Genomic DNA, 19,091 nt, shown 5'->3' with positions numbered 1-19,091 from the left:
TTCCCACCACAGACGCCGTATGCCTCCTATCGTCTTCATAAATGATGACTTCCACGACCTTGACCACCAACAAGACGACCACATGGTCATCACCATTGAAATAAAAAATTACGCTGTCAAGAAAGTCCTTGTTGATCAGGGCAGCTCTGTCGATATCCTCTACTAGGCCACCTACCAAAAACTTCAACTCCCTAACACCGCCATGGTCCCATATGACGAGCGAATATATGGCTTTTCCGGTGAATAGCTATCTACTCGGGGCTACATTGACCTCAACACCGTCTTTCGGTAGGGAACCCAAACTAAAACCATCCCAATCCGCTTCCTCATCGTCGACGCGCCAAGATCCTATAACATCCTCCTGAGCCGTCCTTCCCTCAATACCCTTGGCGTCATCGTTTCCATGAAGTTCCCTGCTCATCCGGCGACATCCTTACCATCCACTACGACCAGCGCCTTGCGCGAGAATGCTACATGGCCAGCTTGCGGCCACAACTACCAATCTAACAAACCAACCATATCGAGAGACCCCCTGGCTCCAGCATAGCCCTATCCGGCGAAGACCTTGACCCCATAATAGGCCGGGATGTTCGCCTCGAACCAGTTGAGGACACCTCTCCTTTACAACTTCCCAATGGTCACTCTATTAACCTAGGCACCGGTTTAAACTCTGATGAGCGTGCCACCATCACACCCATCCTTATCAACAACACCGATCTTTTCGCCTGGTCGGCCGCCGACCACCCTGGAGTGGACCCCTAGGTGGCATCCCACAAACTATCCATATACAAGGAAGCCCGCTATGTATCCCAGAAAAAACGCAAGCTTGGCGAAGAACGTCGACAAGCAGCCAAAGTCGAAGCCGACAAGCTGTTGAGCGCAGGATTTATAGAAGAAGCTCAGTACACCACTTGACTTTCTAACGTTGTCTTGGTGAAGAAAGCCAACGTCAAATGGCGAATGTGCGTAGACTACATAGACTTGAACAAGGCTTGTCCCCGGGATGCTTATCCCTTACCCAACATTGATCGACTTGTAGACGGCGCGGCAGGGAACAAGGTGCTTAGTTTTTTTGATGCATATTTAGGATATAACCAAATCCCCATGGCCGCATCAGACATGCACAAAATTGCCTTCATCACGGACGACGCCAACTACTTCTACAGGGTCATGCCCTTTGGCCTCAAAAATGCCGGAGCAACTTACCAATGACTAATGGATAAGGTGTTCAGCCACCTAATGGGACACTGTGTCGAAGTGTACGTCGACGATATGGTTGTCAAATCCCCAAGCCATCACCAACACGCTGAAGACCTATCAGTAGTTTTCTCCGCGGTACGCCGATACAACCTCCGGCTCAACCCCGACAAATGCGTATTCGGCGTTGACCGAGGCAAGTTCCTTGGTTTTATGTTAACCCAACGTGACATAGAGGCCAACCCTGAAAAATGCAAGGCTATCATCCATCATTGATTGTGAACAGATATTCCAAAAACTAAAAACAACCGTAACCTCTCCACCTATACTCCACAAGCCGGACACCCATCAACCCCTGCTCGTATACATCATAGCCACCGATTATATAGTCAGCACCACACTGGTCCAAGAAATAGAAGGCACACAACATCCTGTGTATTTCGTGAGCAGAACGTTACAAGACCCTGAAACCAGATACCAAATGGTAGAAAAAATGGCCCTATCTTTGGTCCACGCGGCACGCCGTGTACACCCATATTTCCAAAACCACACCATAACCATTAAGACCGATTACCCAATCCAAAACCAGATCTAGCTGGACGCATGTCATCATGGGCCGTGGAACTATCCGAATTCAGCATCTGCTATGAGCTCCACGGCCCCATCAAAGCCCAATGTCTCCTAGACTTCATCAACGACCTACAACAAACACCTACGGAGGACCAATGGACGCTTCATGTAGACGGTTCCTGAAATCCAAGGGGTGCCGGTGCCGGCATCGTCTTAGAAGGCCCCAACGATATCCTCATTGAAAAATCCCTTCACTTCGCTTTCAAAACGTCAAACAACCAAGCCGAATATGAGGCCATCCTCACTGCCTTTTCCCTAGCCCGCGAAGTAGGCGTCAAGAGATTAACGTGCAAAACTGACTCCAAACTTACTGTAGGTCATCTAAATGACGAGTTCCAGATCAAAGACCCCATCCTTCTACAGTATTACCATCTGGTCTATGTAGTCTTTCAAACCGCCTTCGAACATGTCTACGTCGAACACATCCCAAGAACGGACAACGTCAGGGCCGATATCCTTTCCAAATTGGCTAGCACCAAGCTCAAAAACCGTCATCGATCCTTACTACAACAAACACTATCTACACCTTCTTCCATCACACAAACTTGTCAAAATTTAACCCACACCCCAGCTAGCAACGCCACCCCCTCCCAAAGCCAAAACTGGACCACCCCTACATCCAATACCTCAAAATCGGCAACCCCCCCCAGACGCAGACAAAACTTGGCTGGCTAAGGCCACCAGGTACACCATGATAGGCGATGACCTCTACAAGCGCGGATATGGCAACCCCTCCTTAAATGTGTCACGGTAGAGCAAGCCCAATGCATCATCAAAGTGCTACACAAAGGCATTTGTGGTTATCATTCCGGTGCACGCACCATGGCTACCAGAGTTCTTAGAGTCGAATACTTCTAGCCGACCATAGAAGCAGACTGCCAGGATCATGTCAAGAAATGCAAGCCATGTCAAAAACATGGCAACCTTATTCACTAGAAACAAGAACAACTACACCACATACTGTCCCCATGGCCATTCACTAAGTGGGGAATGGACATCCTTGGCCCCTTCTCACCCGACAAGAGGCAAGTAAAATTCCTAATTGTAGCTGTCGATTATTTCACTAAATGGATCAAAGCCAAGCCACTAACTACCATCACGGCCCAGCAAGTTAAGCAATTTGCGTGGAAGGACATTATATGCAGATATGGTGTACCACACACCATCATCACAGACAATGGCCGACAATTTATTGACAAAGAGTTAGCAAAATTCTACACTGGGCTAGGCATCAAGCACATCACAAGTTCTGTAGAACATCCACAAACAAACGAACAAGCAGAGGCGGCAAATAAAGTTATCCTCGTGGAACTGCGTAAGAGATTGGATATCGCCAAAGGCCGATGGCCCGAAGAGTTAATAGAAGTACTACGGGCCTACAGATGCACCCCCCAATCATCAACAAACGAATCCCCATTCAACCTAGTCTACGGCGTAGACGCCATGATACCGGTAGAAATCGGCGAACCATCCCTACGCCGAGAACTGTACAACCCTACCCACAATCACCAAAACATGGCCCTACATCTCGACCTTCTACCCGAACTCAGAGAGAAAGCCAAGATACACAATTTGGCTGCCAAACGACGAGCTTCCAGGAGATATAATGCAAATCTACGTCCACGATCATTCATCATTGGGGACCTAGTATGGAGAATGGCCAACAGTGCTAGAAAGAAGGATGGCAAGTTCTCCGCCAATTGGGACAGCCCATAACGCATATGTGAAGATGCAGGAGGAGGAGCATATCGCCTAGAACAATTATCTGGGGAAGAGATTCCCAACACTTGGAATGTATCCCACCTCAAGTTCTACTTCAGCTGAATGTGTATTGTAATCGAACCAATACCTGTAACCCTGGGTGTACCCTTTTTCCTCACCTGGTCTTTTTTCCCTAAGAAGGGTTTTGGCCAGGGAGGTTTTAACGAGGCACCCCTATTCAATAAATAAAAAGAAGGGTTCCCAACTATGCGAATTTCCATGTGTTTTCCTTTGCATTCGTTTAAGTTCCCCACCCTTACCCCAAGTAAGCGGCCTGGGTCGAACACCCTTATCTTGTGTTTAATTTGTTTAAGTTCCCTACCCTTACCCCAAGTAAGCGGCCTGAGTCGAACACCCGTATCTTGTGCTTAATTCGTTTAAGTTCCCCACCCTTACCCCAAGTGATGAAGGATTATGTTGTTCCATTTTTAAGATTATTGAATATGGTGTGAGTTGATTAAGAAAGCTAAGTGAAATCCCCACTGGACATTAAGATAGCATGCTATCTAGATGTGAAGGTTCCTTTCACAAAGCTCAAGAGAAGAAGATGATGGATTGATTCAAACAAAAAGGAAATGGAAAGCACATCAACCATAGAAAAACCAAACATAAAATGGAAAGGAAAGAAATGGTAAAAATATGAGAAGCACGCCACTACAAGGCTAGGCTAGAAGCCATGGCAACCTTGAAGATAAGTTGATGTGTGCCGCCACTTGCTATGCAAGATAAGGCTTAAAAGTATTCACTCCCTAGGGAGGAAACTCTCACATATGGTTGAGACACAAGAGTGTTTTTACTTCAAAATGTTCAACCCTTTTACATGTCTAGGAGCACCCCTTATATAGAAGAGTTTAGGGGCCTCTAAGCAAATAAAAGATACCTAAGGATGTCTCTACAAAAACCTAACCCTAGCTTGCAGAAACTAGGTCAAATAAGGTTACAAAAATGAGAGACAAAAGAGCTAACTATGGTGTGTGCAAGGCTAATTTCGTTCTAGCACAAAAGGAGACTAAGAATGTGTCTCATATGTCTCTAGAAAGTGGTCATAGTGTGCTAAAAACAAAGGAGACCAAAGGTACGTAGGTACACTTGCTTTATGCCTTTTTCTTTATGCTTTATGCCTTTGCTTTACTCTCTCCTCCACATCATTTATGCTCCCCAATCACCATGTGCCACCTAGCATTGCTTTCTTACTCCTAATTAACCTACAAAGCAAATAAACATAGATTAGCATGTTGGCTTAAGTCAAGTCAACTATAGTCAACAAGTCAAACCTAGTCAAAGGTCAACAAGTCAACTAAAGTTGATTCAACTAAGTCAACTTAGAGAATCAAAAATAACAAACATAAATGAAAGGGATGAAGGATTAGTGAACTTCCTTTCTAAACATGCTTAGTCTTCTTAAGCATGTGCCTCCATCCTTGGTTGGGGTCAATCCTTCATCATCCTCCCCTCCTTGGAGAGAATTTGACCACAAATTCTTTAAGCCTTTGTAGATGGAGCTTGACTTGATTTGGGGGAGGATTTGCGTCTTCCTTTTTTGAGCTCTTGTTCCATCCTTTCTAGGGATATTACCCTTAGCTTTGGTTAGGCTATCTTTATTTTCTAGAGTACTCTTCCTCTCTTGCTTGTGCTTTGGGCCTTCCTTTTTGGCTTGGGAAGAGAAGGAATAGTGATGCACATCTTGCTTTGGAAGAATTTTTTTGTAGGCAAGTAACACCTTAGTGAAAGCTTGCCCATTTTATTTTTCTTCTTTATCTTTTCTTATTATATTTCTATCCTTATTAACTTCTTGAGGTGATAGAGGTTGTAAAGTGGTCTTTTTCCCATTTATGAAGAAAATGTATTGGTTGGTATGACCATCATGTAAAGATTGTTTATCAAATTGCCATGGCCTACCTAGTAAGATATGTGTGTCTTTCATGGGAACAACATCACACAACACCTCATCTTTATAGCTTCCTATAGAGAAGTTAATTAGGACTTATTTATTGACATCTATTTCTCCCTCTTTACTTATCCAAGCAAGCTTGTAGGGCTTAGCATGAGGAATGGTCTTTAAGCTAAGCTTTTCCACCAACCTTGTGCTAGCTACATTGGTACTACTTCCTCCATCAATAATTAGAGAGCAAACCCATGTTTTCTCTTTGAGTTGGCTCAAGCTCACTTTGATCTTGACCTATCATGCGCCTTAATAACATAGGGTCTTTCTCAAAAATTTTAGTTTTATTAGAGGAAGAAGATTCTTTTGAAAGAGAATGGGGAGATGAGTGTTCACTTTCAACATCATTACTCTTCTTTAAGACCATGGTCCTCTTGGTTGGGCAATTTAAAGCAATGTGATTATAACCCAAACATTTAAAACATTTAATGGAACTTGATCTTGAAGAAGTGGAATGGTGAATGTGATCACTTGGAGATTTACTTTTACTTGGCGGTTCTTTATGAGAGTTAGAAGGGAACTTATCATGTCTCTTTTTATCCTTTCCCTTCCATGAGTGACTAAAGTAGTGGTTGGGTGAGTAACTCTTCCTTGCCCTTCTTTATCTTTTCAATTGAATTTCAATCCCAAGGGCAAGTGTGAAAACATTTTCAAGAGTGGAGTACTCATACAACTCTACTTGGTCTTGTATGTCTCTCCTAAGACCACTCACAAATCTTTTTATTTTCTCTTTGTTAGTTTCTTTTATTTCAACCCTATGCATTTGAGACTCTAATTCTTTAAAGTACTCACTCACACTCATAGAACCTTGGTGAAGCCTTTGGAGCTTCAAAAGAAGTTCCTTCCTATAGGAGGGAGGAACAAATCTAGCGCGCATAAGAGTTTTAATGTCTATCCAAGAAGCCGTGGGTGGCCCTTGGTCATAATTCTTACAAACTTTATGCCACCAAGTATTGGCATATTCCAAAAATCCTAAAACTACTAGATCAACTTGTGCTTGATCCTTTACATGATTTTCATTGAAAATTTGATCAACTTTAGCTTCCCAATCAAGGAAGATTTTGGGATCACTTCCTCCATAGAACTTAGGAATCTTTGGAGTTTGCTTCTCTTGTGATGGGTTGCGCCTAGAATGCCCTCTTTTCCTAGCCTCTCTTTCTTGCTCCCTAGCTTCAAGCCTTTGAATGTGCTCTTGGATTCTTAGGTCACTTTGCTCCTTGTCTTTTCTCAATTGTTCAAGGGCCTCCTTCCTAGACAACTCCAAATCCCGAAGCAATCTCATCAATGTATTGTTTTTGTTTGGTGTAGGTGCATTTGATGAACTTGCCATGATTCCTACAAAGAAACACTCAAATCCGAGACAAAATAAATGGATTAGAGGTTAGACAACATGAAAACCGAGACCAAATCCAACCCAAGTGTTTAGATCACTCTCCCAAAGTAACAAGGCAAGGCTAGCACTCAAAATCCACCAAAGGAGTGAAGCAAACACTTTTAAAAACTTGTTCAAAACCTTTCAAATGCAAAACAAGTGATTCGACCACAACATCCCAAGAGTTTCAAGAAAAGAAAACTACTAAGACAAAACAAAGAACACCTAGTGACAAGCAAGAAAAGCACAAAAACAAGGAAAGCTAAACTCTAAAGAAGAAAAGTTTGAGACAAAATTTTTAACAAGACTAAAACTAGAAAAGCACATTTTAAAGACTCTATGGAAAGTACTTGACAAGCATATTCAAGTCTTAAATCATGCATACACCAAGAAAGATCATAACCAAGTTAAAGCATAGAACTAATTAGCCAATATCACCCAATTCTCAAGTATGAAAACTAGTAAGCATAACACCTAGTGAAAAACACACTTTTAGTTCACCAAGGAGCAAGGTTGCTCTCAGTTTTTAGGCAAAAATTAGTGCACATTTTTCTTCTTTCACAACTAGTTTCATAAAATGGTGAGAAAGAGTTTTAGGTGGCTTGGACACTTAGTTCCTCAAGTTTTAGGCCAAAATCAATTTCATGGAGCATACATCAAGCAAGACATAAAGTGAAAGCAAGATTCAAATACTTGGAAAAACAAGAATAAGAAAACTTCAAGCTACCATATGACATATGACTCAAGCAAAAGTTAGGCACATTTAAAGACTCAAACATGTAGCTATCATGCATTTAAACTTTTGGAAATGAAGGTCAATGATTAAGCACACAAAGACATGTTATCCAACAATATTTAGGAGTAAGAAGAATAACAAAAACAGTAGCCAAAACTGCCCAACATAACCTGAAAAACGTTGATTCGCGGTGATCTCGGCAGCTCTGACCTTTGCTTACTATTTCAATCATAACTCTCTCCACAGAACTCCAAATGCATTGGTTCTTTTTTTTGTTAAAAACTAGACTAACAGGGCTTTCTTTGGATATCAAGAACGTAATTTTTGGACCACTGAGCAAGTGCAGTTTAATATTTTAAAATCATGAACAGTTTCTGCCAGCATTGTTTTTATGTGGACCATTCAAAGATAGCTACACAAGACAAGGTTAGAACATGAAAACACCATATTCAAGGACAACCAATGCTTTAGATACCAAATGATGAAGGATTATCTTGTTCCCTTTTAAGATTATTGAATATGGTGTGAGTTGATTAAGCAAACAAAGGAAATCCCCACTCGACATTAAGATAGCAAGCTATCTAGATGTGAAGGTTCCTTTCCAAGGTTCTAGAGAGGAGGAGAATGGATTGATGGGGAGTAAGAAATCAAAAGAAAAAACATATAATAGAAACAATATAAACTAAGAAGCGTAAAGAAACATAAAATGAAAAGCAAGGGAAATGGGAGGAATGGAGGATTCACGCCACTACAAGGCTAGGCTAGAAGAAGCCATGGCAACCTTGAAGATGAGTGGTGTATGCCGCCACTTGCCAAGGCAAGATAAGGCTTGAAAGAACTCCACTCCCTAAGGAGGAATGCTCTCACAAAAGGTTGAAACACAAAATGTATAAGCAGCCTAGGTCGAACACCCTTATCTTGTGCTTAATTCGTTTAAGTTCCCCACCCTTACCCCAAGTAAGCGGCCTGGGTCGAACACCCTTATCTTGTGCTTAATTCATTTAAGTTCCCCACCCTTACCCCAAGTAAGCGTCCTGGGTCGAACACCCTTATCTTGCGCTTAATTCGTTTAAGTTCCCCACCCTTACCCCAAGTAAGCGGCCTGGGTCGAACACCCTTATGTTGCGCTTAATTCGTTTAAGTTCCCCACCCTTACCCTAAGTAAGCGGCCTGGGTCGAATACCCTTATCTTACAACCTATCGCGACATGCATGCACCACATATAAACAAAACATAACATACATAATAACATGCAGAACTTTAATCGCATTTAAACATAAGTGCAATGTACCAATGTAGCTAAATGTACCAAATATTACAAACAGGCTCAAATAATATTCTTGAATCAATTAAAACAGAAATCCTAGTCTGTGGGGACAGGTGCATCCTCGGCATCGCCCGCCTTCTTCTCCTCCTCCGCCACCTTCTCCTGTGCCTCCTCATTCCCATTGTCCTCATCCTCTTGGACCAACTTCCCGTCAATAACATCCTTATTCACATCAAACCTCGAATTCGTTACGTCCACATCCTAGTGGAAAAAAGCCGCTTGCCGCAAACCCTTCTCAAAACCATTGATGTGCTCTTGTATGATGCTATTCTTCAGATCATCAAGCTCACCAACAGCTCCATCATACTTGTCTTTCAAGTCATCGTAGTCCTCTTCCAACTCTCTTATCCGTTTATTCAACTTTTCCTCAGAATCCAAGCAACGAACCCTCCATGTTGCCAACCTTTTCCTCTACGCTTCCCAACTTTCCTTTGCCTTCTCCAACGCAGCCTTTTCCTCCTCCAGCTTATCCACCTTACCCTACAGCTCCTCCACCTTTTCCCGGCCACTCTCCTTCACTTCTCTCCTATAAAGCGACCCCACGCGCCGGCTCAAAACTAAAGCCTTGCTCCCAAATTCGACCATTGTTCTCACAATGTGTTCCGCATGCATGTTGTCAATAGAATTTACAATGGTATCTGGGAGGGTAATTGAAATGTCCTTCCTCATAGATATCTTTGGCAGCTCGATCAACCCAGATTCTGACCCCTTCTCCCCATTGGCCGACCCTGCTCCGCTAGCCGACCCCGTTCTGAGCTGGGCCGCCCTCACTTTCTTCACATCTTTTCCCTTCCCGGGTCGAGGCGGAAGCTCAGCCTTCCTTTTCGTCCCGCCGTGCACATGCACTTCCATCACAGATTCTTGTAAGTTGGGAACATCAGTCTTCCCAGCCGCCTTGGCCTTAGCGGCCATTTCCTTCCTCAACGTTTGAAAAAGCGCCAAATTCTTCTTTCCAGACTGCGTCATATGCCCTACAATAATACATTACAATTTGGATCAAGACAACTTAGAATTATTAACACAGTTTAAGTAACAAACAAATACCTTCAATATCTATTATCGGATGCACCAAATTATAAACTCTAACTAGGCCCTTAGTGTGCAACTTATCGACAAACTTCAACAACATCCCCACCACCTCCTTATCACCAGCCGACAATACCTCCATCCCCATGTCTTTATACCGGGAAGGATTGCTGGTCCAACTAAAGGGAAACTTAGTGCTCCCATCCGCATTCAAAAAGTGAGCTTTGCCTCCTTCCTTGACGACGACCTTGAAGTACCCATCCTTGAAATGCTTGAAAAACTGGGAGAAGGCATCCAGTCTGCTGATGCTAGGGCGACTTATCAAAGATAGCCAAGTAGCCGGCCGCCGAGGTCTGGTATCGTAAAAATACAAGAAAGCATAAGGAGTGGGCTCTAAGTATAAGGACTGGCACAGACAAGTATTCAGCCTAGGCCGGGTAAGTCTAACTGATACCGGACCTGGTCAATTTAACCATATAAATGATGAACCTCACGAACATGCCAGAGACAACCCAAGTACACGACCTGGGCCCCCATGGTCTCGAGTTTAAATAAACAAAGACTAAAGTAACAACAAAATGGCCAACACGGATAATACACGGCCAAAGACGACATCTGACAAGCCAAGAAATAAACGGATCAGACCGCCCTCGAAGGCCTAGTAAAATGGAGGTCCCCGCGTTCGATGGACCTTGGGGGCCTGGGTTAGGGCCCAGGCCCACTCATAACCCAGGCTAGGTCCCAAACCAAGGCCCAACCCATTGGATAAACGAACATCATTAATGCTCTATAAATACGCATGGACCCCACGAATTAAAGGTACGCATTCATTAATCATTGATTTGACTTTCTGAGAGCTTTGACTTACTTGAGCTTCGGAGACTCTTCTGCAGGTAACCCCTCCTGGGTTCAAGTTGACATGTATCAACCGGGGAAAGACCAATTGAAGAGATAGCAGACTACATGGTAAGGTAACACTTGTGCCTAACACATCTTATTTGATCTTTGCAGGAACATTTTCAAAATCCATATTTTTATATAATTTAATCTTGATATCACCTTCAAACCATAACATAACAGACATGATTGAAAAGTCGAGGAATTTCTCCCTTCCCTCCCTTCTCTCTCTATGAAGTTTTATTAGAGAGAAAGGGAAAAGATCACATCAAAGTGATTATAGTGGATTTAAGGTGAAAATTGGTGCATTTAGAGTAAAATTTGTTAAAGTTTATGAGTGATTTGATGGATGTGATAGATTATAAATTATATTAAAATCAAGGAAAAATAAGGTTACCAAAATCTTTTTTATTTTAAAATAATTAAAATTTATCATTATATAAGTTTGATTTGTCGTAGAAAAAATATTAAAATGTATAAATGAAAATAACATATTTTAGTAAAAAAATATTCATAAAATAATATAATAAAAAAATTTAATAATTGATATTTACTTTTTATGTTAAAAGGGGGAGCTACTTCAACTCATATGGAGATGGTTTTGATGATGTCCAAGGCTACACTTCATGTGCATTACCAGTTTAGAATTCGTCATGTTTTAGTTAGGCTGTGCATTAGGCTATTTGTATGAAATTATCATATGCAAATCAAGCCTGCATTAAGTTGTAATTAATCATCACACTCTTGCTTGTGCAATCATGAATTGATTAGCTCTTTAACTATTGGATTAGCTATGAGTACTGCACTAAGGCAATGAAAATACACTCACGATAATCGATTAGGTAAATTCCTAATCCATTAATGACAGTAAAAACTTTGTATAAAAGCTGTTTTTAAAATCTGTTTCAACTCTGGAAAAAGTTACAAATCGTTGAAAAACATTATGAGAAACAACCCTCTGAGATTCAGAGAGTTCTTAAGCATTCTTGAAGATCATTCAAGTGAAGATTCAAGGAGATTGATGGTTGATTCTACCTTGATGGGTGTAGCTTGAATCTAGGAGCAAATTGACAAATCTACACAATAATAGGTTTATTCGTTTCTTGATTCTTTTTTATTGTATTTCTGATTACAATTGCTTCACTGTGTGAAGTGTAGGCCTAGGTACAATTGCGTGGATGCATTGCTTCTACGAGGAGTTCTTGATTGGTAGATCAAGTTCTTTGGTTTATAGGTTCTAGAATTATATAGACGTTCTTGTAATTCTTGGATCTTTATTGTGTTAGTGGAATCCTCCTAAGTGGGTTTACTTAGGAGAAGACTGGACGTAGATTCTTTTTGAATCGAACCAGTATAAACTGTTGTGTCTTGATCTATCTCTTCTCTTACAATCTTTCTTAATTGCCTTAAACAGTCCATTAACACAAAACTCTGAAATTCATTAATTGGGTTATAAGACTTAAAGATTCTTTCAAGATTCAACTCAACCAAGTGAAAGACTCATTAACCAATTCAGATTCCCTTCTTGGTTAAGATTATTAGACAAATTTGTTTTAACAATTGGCACCAGAGCTGGTTAATCGCACAATAATGGATTAGAAAGATCTTGATATGTCTAATTCATCTCAAACCTTTGCGGAAGGGGCATCCATCAACAAGCCACCTCTGTTTGTTGGTGAAAACTACCCGTTTTGGAAAATTAGAATGAATGTTTTTCTTGAATCAGTGGACAAAGGGGTATGGGATGCTGTGGTGAATGGACCGTTTAAACCAATTAAGATAGTGGAAGGAAAAACTGTTCTTAAAGAGTTCTCACAGTGGACTCTTGATGAAAATAAAAGGGCACACTATGATGTTAGAGCCAAAAATATTATATCTTCTGCACCAACTTTGGATGAATTTTACTAGGTATCTGTGTGTGAATCAGCCAAAGAAATGTGGGATGTCTTGGAAGTAACCCATGAGGGCACGAATGAAGTTAAAAGGGCAAGGAAGAACACTCTCATTCAAGAGTATGAGATGTTCAGGATGAAGTCTGGAGAAAGCATTTGTGATGTGCAGAAAAGATTTACACATATAGTAAATCACCTCCAAGCTCTTGGCAAGACTTTTGACAAAGAGGAACTCAATATCAAAATTTTGAAGAGCTTAAATAGGACATGGCAGCCCAAAGTCACTGCAATTTCATAATCTAGAGTTCTCACTAGGATGAACGTAACCACACTCTTTGGAAAACTAAGGGAACATGAACTAGAGCTTGGAAGACTCAAGGAAGAAGAGGATGGAGAAAAGAGGCACACAATAGCCTTGAAGAGTGCTGTAAAATCTGCAGCAAAACTGAAGAAAGCAGAATCTGCAGATGACTCTAATGATGATTATAACTCTGACAGTGAAGCTTTGAGACTAATGGTAAAGGGGTTCTCAAAATTTCTAAAATACAAGAACAAAACTAACAATAATTCCGCAGAAATTAAAAGATCCTCTAGGAAGCAAGAGAAACATGTTCCAACCTGCTATGAGTGTGGAAAAATGGGACACACCAAACCTGAATGCCCTATCCTCAAGCTGAAGCAAAAACTAGAAGACAAAGGAGTGACAGACAAGCACAAGAAGAAAATGAAAGCTTACAACAATGACTCCAGCTCATTCAGTGAATCTGATGGAAGCATTGAGGAAGAGACCAACCTTTGTCTTATGGCTGGAACAGGCTCTTCTAAGAGCAGTGTGAGTAGTTTCAACTCCAATGATGATGAAAATAACTACTATGAATTACTTGATGCTTTTAATGAATTGAATAAGGAAGCCACAAAATTTCAAAAGTCAAATAATAAGCGTAGAGGAGAAATTAAATGGCTTGAAGGTAGAGTAAAGCAACTAGAAAAGGAAAATGAAAATCTGATAACAGGTATTGAAAAACTAGAGAAATCTAAGAAACACTCTAGGTCCAAAGATGACACAAGCTCTCCCCAATGTGAAAAATGCCCAAGACAACTAGAAAAGATAGATTACCTAATGAAAACTCTCTCAAAATTCACTTTGGGAAGATCAAACCTTGATGCAGTGTTAGGATCTCAAAGGAGTATGCTTAATAAAGAGGGAATAGGTTACAATGGTAAATCAAATCCATTAGGTACCATACATTTTCTAAATATGAGTAAACCAACATCTGTCATTCGCTCCTACTATTCTGAACTTGTTCATGCATCAAATTCCCGCTATTTTAAAAATTGTGGGGTTCCTAAAGGAGAGTACAAATGGGTACCTAAAGGAGCACCTCAAACCACTAACATGAAAGGACTCAAGTTTAGTTGGGTACCTGCATCTTCTCTTTAATCTTTGTTTCAAGTGTGTCTTGATGCAAGGAAAATAATGTCGCTTTTATATAATGGATGCTCAAGACACATGAAAGGAGATATGAAGAACTTCTGCAGGATATCTTACAAAGCCAATTAATGGTCATGTTACAAGAGGTGATAATAACAAAGGTCAAATTTTAGGCAGTAAAATGTTCCTTTTTTCATATTTCTGCATAAATTAATCCATTAGGTAATTCTCTAATGGATTATCGTTTTCCTACTATGGCTAATTTCCTTCTGAACACTACATAATTCATTAGATTAGTCATCTGTTAGTACTGTAATCCTTAACTGCTTGTATGCACTCTGATATTCCTGCTGTTGGATCTGTTTATCCATCCCATTGGTCTTGGTTTCCCTTTGCTCTATACTTCCATAAATTTCTGCACTACTGATTTAAATTGATATTGCAATACTTAATTGCTGATTTGATTTATGGTTGTCTGCACTCTAATGTTAACCTGTGCTACTGATTTCATCTGCTGCATTGTTAGTATTGTCATACTTTGTATTGTTACTCTATGATGTTCATGGTATGTGCTGGTTTGGTTGTGTTACACCCTTATGCTCTCTTTGCTAATGTCCAAAAGGGGAGAAAGCTATTTGTTTATGTATTGCAGGACATATAATGCTGCTATGTTATAGGATATATTGTGGCCATCATAAAAAAATGGAAGATTGTTGAAAGGGGGAGCTACTTCAACTCATATGAAGATGGTTCTTATGATGTCCAAGGCTACACTTCATGTGCATTACCAGTTTAGAATTAGTTATGTTTTAGTTAGGCTGTGCATTAGGCTATTTGTATGAAATTATCATATGCAAATCAAGCCTGCATTAAGTTGTAATTAATCATCACACTCTTGCTTGTGCAATCATGAATTGATTAGCTCTTTAACTATTGGATTAGCTATGAGTACTGCACTAAGGCAATGAAAATACACTCACGATAATCGATTAGGTAAATTCCTAATCCATTAATGACAGTAAAAACTTTGTATAAAAGCTGTTTTTAAAATCTGTTTCAACTCTGGAAAAAGTTACAAATCGTTGAAAAACATTATGAGAAACAACCCTCTGAGATTCAGAGAGTTCTTAAGCATTCTTGAAGATCATTCAAGTGAAGATTCAAGGAGATTGATGGTTGATTCTACCTTGATGGGTGTAGCTTGAATCTAGGAGCAAATTGACAAATCTACACAATAATAGGTTTATTCGTTTCTTGATTCTTTTTTATTGTATTTCTGATTACAATTGCTTCACTGTGTGAAGTGTAGGCCTAGGTGCAATTGCGTGGATGCATTGCTTCTACGAGGAGTTCTTGATTGGTAGATCAAGTTCTTTGGTTTATAGGTTCTAGAATTATATAGATGTTCTTGTAATTCTTGGATCTTTATTGTGTTAGTGGAATCCTCCTAAGTGGGTTTACTTAGGAGAAGACTGGACGTAGATTCTTTTTGAATTGAACCAGTATAAACTGTTGTGTCTTGATCTATCTCTTCTCTTACAATCTTTCTTAATTGCCTTAAACATTCCATTAACACAGGACTACGAAATTGATTAATTGGGTTATAAGACTTAAAGATGTGTGTTGGATCATATGGGAAACTGGAATGATGTGCTACCTTTGGTGGAATTCACCTACAATAATAGTTACCACTCCAGTATTGGTATGGCGCCCTATGAAGCATTGTACGGAAGAAGGTATAGAACTTCCTTGTGCTGGTATTAGGATGGTGAAGCCTTTGTGCTTGGTCCTGAATTTCTACAACAAACGACTAGTAAGGTTAAATTGATTCACGATCGGATGCGAGCCACTCAGAGTAGGCAAAATTCTTATGTTGATAAGAGGAGACGGCCACTTGAATTTGATGAAGAAGACCATGTATTTCTCCGGGTTACTCTAATTACAGGTATCAGAAGGGTTCTTATGTCAAGGAAGTTGACTCCAAGATTTATAGGGCCTTATCAAATTGCACGTAGAATAGCAGCAGCGTACGAGATCGCTCTACCACCTCACCTATCTAACTTGCATAATGTGTTTCACGTCTCACAGTTGAGGAAATACATTGCAAGTCCAGATCATGTTTTGGAGTCAGATGAGGTGCAAGTACGCGAGGATCTGACTATGTCAGTTGGACCGGTTCGCATATTGGATACTTGGGTCAAGCAACTGAGAGGCAAGGAGTTAAAGATGGTGAAGGTACTCTAGGGTGAGACGACACATGAGAGACTTGGGAGATGGAGGATCTAATGAGGAAGTCTTATCCTCACCTCTTTACTAGTAAGTCCTATTTTCGAGGATGAACACTTTTAAAGGTGGAGGAATTGTAAGACCCGTGAAAATTAATTACTTAAATAATTAATTAATTAATAAATGCGGGTAGAAATAGCTTTTATGGCATTAAATATTGTTTGATGTGATGTGGAAAAGTACTAGCTCAAATGGTTGAGAGTACTTGGTTGTGTGTGAAAGGACTTGGGTTCAAGTCCTATGTATGCCAATTCTGTGTCATTTTATTAATTATTATTTTGTTTTAGTAATGTAATTGTGAATGGTGAGTGATAATATAGTCATAAGATTATAATGGTTATCACAAAACGTGAATTTGCATATTGGTTGTACTTTGGCCTTATGTGTGGAAGGTCACAGGTTCAAACCTTGTTAGAGGTGAAGTAGACTTTATTTTTGCTAATTCTAGTTTGGAGTGGAGGTGAAAGGGCAAAAGGTAAAGCCAGAATGTGGAGCAACCAAAGGGGCTGTGAAAAATAGTATTAACCCACTAAGTAAAAAACCTTAAATGGAAATTTGAAACAATAATAGGTTCATTTTTCCTTTTAGCATTTAAACCCTAATTAAGACTCATAAAAGGTTGTTTTAGGGGTAAAGAGAGGGTTTTGGCAGTGTGGAAACCTGGTTTAGAGAGGAAAACGAAATTAGGAATTGAGAAGAAGTTTTGGGTGTACAAGGGGGCTGAAGCAAAAGAATTGGTGAGCTAAGGGTCCTTCATCCTTCTCATTTTTAATCCAGAATTGCAGTTTAGGGGAGCTGCTCTTTTGTGTGTGTAAATTACATGAATTATGTGTGGGTCTGATTCAGTATAACCTCAATTGAAATTCGAATGGTATGAATTCTGGATTGTATGCACTGTGATTAAGAATTGGCTTAGATATTGTTGTTTGCAAAACTCTTTTATGCGTTATTGGTTTGAGAATGAGGATTTTGGGTATGGAAGGTTAGAGCTGAATCAATCTCGACTTGGGGTATTTGAAAGGAGTGATATATAACCTGTTCTGATGATTTCTGGTCATTATTTTGTGCTGAGCAATGTATGAATGGTGTTTTGGGATGGTTGTGGGTCGTTTCGCACAAGACCAGGAGAGGAATACTGCAATTCTTGCCCAAATGGATCGTTCTCACCTAAGCGAGAGTTGTAGAGTTTCACTACTGGTTTAGGGGTCAAGCATCTCGCCCAAGCGACTGACTCGATTTTTTAGCAACTTGGTCTCTCGCTCAGGCGAGAGACACAAGCCTAAGCGGGGTCGCGACGTGACCTAAGTGTTTTGAGCGTGAAACCTCGTGTAGGTGAGGAGCTTTGTGTGTTGAGCAAACCAGGGTCTCGACTAAGCGAGATGTCGTGGTCATGTGTGATGTTTTGCTTGCATTGTAGCCCAGGCGAGATTGAATTAGGTGTTTGGGCGAGAGATGATTTTGCCTAGGCGAGGGGATCTCGCCTAAGCGAGATAACGTGATGATGTTGATGTTTTAAGCTCGCTCAGGCGAGGTGAATTAGCCTAAGCGAGGCTGAGGGCTCAGCTTGGGCAAGAGTCCCTAGCTTAAGCGAGTTTATGCGAAGTTCCATGTTTGTGTATGCTTGTGTGTGTGATTTGGCTGCTTTATCCTAAGTATAGGAAGTATATGCATGTGGTGTGGTATTTGGGCTTGAAGGACTAAGTCCAATAGAGGTCTGGGATGTGCTTGGTGGTTGGACACATGATGGGCATGGAACTGGTTGAGTTCCCGTCAGCTACAATTGGGCGAGAAGTCCATAGTATGGTGATTGCGTGCGTGCCATGGTCCTAGTTGAGGATACTTGGATAATTTACTACAAACGAGGAGTCTGTAGGGCAAGACTATGAGCAGGATAGGATCATAGGATTGGACCATGAATGAGTTAGTTTCGTGGGAGCACAGAGAAGTCCCAAAACCTAGTTCATATAAATGACTCATGAGGGACTATGAGGTCATGGTTGGGTATTTTGAAAATCATGAGATTTTAGTTATGCTATTTTGGGATGGGTGGCATATTTATTTTATGTATCTATTTATATATTGTGCATGGCTCACCCTTTCTGTGTGTGGGTGGCGATGATCGGATAACTCGTTATCCGGGAGCAGATGATGTGACAGGTGGGCTAGGAGATGTCTAAAGGCGGAGAGCAGGGGCTACCTGGGCTTTTGAAAACATTTCTTTTATTTTAAGATTTTGATGTAACTTTAATTATGTTGAACTTTGGTAAATTTTGTAATAGAATTATGTTACAGTTAGAATTTTGATTAAATTTCCCGTGTTTTTGGAAAATGATATTATACTAAATGAGGTATCTAATTTTCTTTTCTATTTTTATTTATTAAAAATTCGTAATATTCCTTAGGGGTGTTCCATTTTATACCTGCACATTCATGATATCGTATAATTAATTTTCAAATTCGTCATGCTTGTATCAGCATATTGTATGAATAAACACCTTTTGACTTAGGCATGTCTTTTACGTTGCATGTCATTCTAGTTTTTTATTGAGTGCATGACCATTTTACCATCATGTCATATAAATAAATACACCTC

The sequence above is a fragment of the Vigna unguiculata genome, unplaced genomic scaffold (assembly GCF_004118075.2).
Source record: "Vigna unguiculata cultivar IT97K-499-35 unplaced genomic scaffold, ASM411807v1 contig_5, whole genome shotgun sequence".
NCBI lineage: Eukaryota > Viridiplantae > Streptophyta > Magnoliopsida > Fabales > Fabaceae > Vigna > Vigna unguiculata.
This window is presented reverse-complemented; position numbering follows the sequence as displayed.